The sequence below is a fragment of the Heterodontus francisci genome, unplaced genomic scaffold (genome assembly GCF_036365525.1).
Source record: "Heterodontus francisci isolate sHetFra1 unplaced genomic scaffold, sHetFra1.hap1 HAP1_SCAFFOLD_58, whole genome shotgun sequence".
Lineage (NCBI taxonomy): Eukaryota > Metazoa > Chordata > Chondrichthyes > Heterodontiformes > Heterodontidae > Heterodontus > Heterodontus francisci.
Genome location: NW_027142006.1, coordinates 6,565,303 through 6,568,921, shown reverse-complemented (window position 1 = coordinate 6,568,921; position 3,619 = coordinate 6,565,303). Strand labels below are relative to the sequence as shown.

General features: G+C 43.3%; 1 non-coding gene across 1 annotated transcript; it reads left to right on the top strand.

Moving 5' to 3' along the window:
* Window positions 1–3,224: 3,224 nt before the first annotated feature.
* Window positions 3,225–3,296, top strand: trnam-cau (transfer RNA methionine (anticodon CAU)). Its single transcript has one exon. It is a non-coding gene; the product is annotated as a tRNA-Met (tRNA).
* Window positions 3,297–3,619: the final 323 nt, after the last annotated feature.

Here is a 3,619-nt window from a genome sequence, read left to right as displayed (position 1 = left end):
CAAGTTCAGGGAGAGGCAGGGCTGTTTGTAAGAGGCTGAATGGAGCAGGAACTGGTCTCGGAACATGGAGTGAGTGGGGGAAGGGAGAGACCATTCTCGGGCTGTGTGGACAAAGGGATGGAGACAGAATGGGAAGAATTTGTTATTGAAATTCAATGCTGCTTCCTCTCCCCAGACCAGCAGTGAATATTCCTGGTTTCGTTCCAATCTCAGCCGGTTTGTTGATATTTGACAGTGAAGAGTGGAAACAGAGCCAGACAGGAAGAGTGTGGGGCGTTATACAAAGAGCATCTGTAAGTCGCCAGGTGAGAACTAAGACAGGCTCATTTTAAACAGGTTAATGCCATGGGAGCAATAAATGGAAATCTGACCAGTGCAAATGTCGCTGCTCCATCGGATATTTCCATTCATGGAGCAGTGCAGGGTTTGGGCTCTGTCTACATATCATTACGTTGTTGTCATAGCGCCCAATACACTAAGGATACAGACCCTGAGTGCTGCAGTACTGCAGTGGAGCCAAACATTTGATAATGTTTGTATCTCTGGGGTTCCTTTGTGGCCGTTCATAATGATTATTAATCGAGACATTAAGCTGATGGTCTTTGTATCTTCCACCTCACCTGTACTTGAGTTGTAAAACATACTTTTGTTTCAACAGGAAAATAAATGAAGAAGCCAGAGTAAATGGGATGTTTCCTCCACCAAGTCACAAGGAAGAGTGTCACCAGCTCCTTCTCACACACAGTCCGTATATTATCACTCACAGAGCGCAGAGACACAGACAGGTCATCAGTTCCACAGTCTCAGACAGCAGAAATAGTTCCAGAGACACATTTTCAATCCATCTATCCAACAGAGCAGGAGAGACAGACGTTGTTTCCCTGTTACCATAACTCAGTACCACTGACAGGTAGATACATAAATCCCAGTCCAAATTCTCACCCACTATCAAATTATCAATGTGTCAATCCCACAATAGAGCAACCTCAGCTACAAATTAAAGACACATAGAACTGACACATGGTTCCTGTTTCAAAGTTACAGAATTAACCTCAATAAGATAATCTGAGATTCAAATTAAATACCAGCCCAATATTTACTCACGTTATGATTTTATAAGTTTTAGTATTAATTCCCATAGTGCATCGTGACATATACATTAGATACATAATTATTAATGATTTAGACGTGAATATAGCAGGTATGATAAGTAAATTCGCAGATGACACAAAAATTGGTGATGTTGCAATAGTGAGGAGGAAAGCCTTAGGTTACAGGACAGTATCGATGGGCTGATAAGATGGATGGAGCAGTGGCAAATGGAATTTCATCCTGAGAAGTGTGAGGTGATGCACTTTGGGAGGACTAACAAGGCAAGGGAATAGACAATGGATGGTGGCACCCTAGGAAGTACAGAAGGTCCGAGGGGCCTTGGTGTACTTGTCCATAGATCACTTAAGGCAGCAGCACAGGTAGATAAGGTGGTTCGGAAAGCATATGGGGTACTTGTCTTTATTAACGGAGGCATAGAATATAAGAGCAGGGAGGTTATGATGGAGCTGTATAAAACGCTAGTTAGGCCACAGCTGGAGTACTGTGTACAGTTCTGGACACCATACTATAGGAAGGATGTGATTGCACTGGAGAGGGTGCAGAGGAGATTCACCAGGATGTTGCCTGGGCTGGAGCATTTCTGCTATGAAGAGAAACTGAAAAGGCTCGGGTTGTTTTCCTTAGAGCAGAGAAGGCTGAGGGGGGACATCATTGAAGTATACAAAATTATGAGGGGCATTGATAGGTTAGTTAGGAAGAGACTTCTTCCCTTAGCGGAGGGGTCAATAACCAGGGGGCAAAGAGTTAAGGTAAAGGGAAAGAGGTTTAGAGGGGAATTTGAGGAAATTGTTTTTCACCCAGAGGGTGGTTGGAATCTGAACACACTGCCTGAAGGGGTGGTAGAGGTAGGAACCCTCACAACATTTAAGAAGCATTTAGATGAGCACTTGAAACGTCATAGCATACAAGGCTGCGGGCCAAGTGCAGGAAAATGGGATTAGAATACTTTGGTGCTTGATGGCCAGCACAGACACGATGGGCTGAAGGGCCTGTTTCTGTACTGTATAACTCTATGACTCTATATAAGTCTAAGTCTAAAGTGCGTTATCAGATTGAGAGAATCTAAAAGATAGTATAACCTGAGATACAAACTGAGATTTCAGTTTAAAACTCACCCGGATTGTGAAACTGAAAGATACAATAGCAATTCAATTTGTATAGACTGAGCTTTGGATCATATTCCAGCCCTCATACAGTATCAGACTGGAAGATACTGTCGCAATTCCATTAGTGCAGACTCAGCTCTACATTACAGAGCAGGGAACATATTTAAACAACCGGGAACATTTTTACACTAGACGGATCATATTTACACAACTGAGAAGATCTTTACCCAACAGGGAACCATTTTACATAACACCAGAGAGCATCTTTACACAACAGCGAATACCGTAAGAAAGAAAAGCAGCAAATTTTTATCGTGCACAGGGAATGTGGGGTGCATTGTGATCTCAGACAGGGAATGTGGGATGGACTGGGATCTCACACAGGGAATGTGGGTGGACTGGGCTCTCACACAGGGAATGTGGGTTGGACTGGGATCTCACACACAGCCTCATGCTGTCCGAAAGACCCAGACAGCCAGTGAAGGACGTTTAATACATAGTCACTGTTGTAGGAAATGCTGCATCCAATTTGCCACTAAGATCAATGTGATAATGAACAGATAATCACTTGTTTTAGTGACATTGAGGGATAAATACTGGCCAGGACAAGAGGGAGAGCTTAAAACAGAAAACACTGAAAATATTCTATTACGCAGCAGGAAATATCTTTAAAAGAACACAGGGGACATCTTAACAGAGAACACGTTTCCATAAATCATCCATCTTTCGCTGTCTCTTGCTGGTTTGCTCAGCAACTTTCTCTGTCTGTTCCTTTCTGGGTCCTGAAATCTCTTCCTGGTTTTCTGTGTGTCTTTCTCTGCCTGCCTGATTGTCGGTGCTGTTACTCAGTGTCCTTGTGCCATTGTACAGTGAGGGTGAGTCGGTCAGCGAGTATGTTGCTGAGTCTGGGTTGTTGAGCAATCTGACAACAATCCTATTTTGTAAACAAAATTGGGGAACTGAACATATTTCACCAATAGGCAATTGAAATTAAAATCATCCGGTAGCAGAGTGGCGCAGCGGAAGCGTGCTGGGCCCATAACCCAGAGGTCGATGGATCGAAACCATTCTCTGCTATTCAAGTTTTGTAGGAACACAAATTGTTTCCTTTGAAAACATCAAGTGTTTATCTACAATCACATCATGCTTCTTCAAACGCTTTATTGCAATCAGCTTTTTTCTTCCACTCAACACATCAATCAGCAACAAGTCTCACAAACCACTTTGTTGCGCAGAGGAACAGAAGCTGAACCAGCTGCAAACACGTTTCACCCCAGTCTCTCCTCTTTGTCAAACCATTCCTGCAGCGCCTCCTCTCCACCAGCAGATGTAAAACGACGGCAAATGGTCACAGTCAGGAGATGGTGAGTAACAGAAAGTAAAACAATAACACGGAAAAC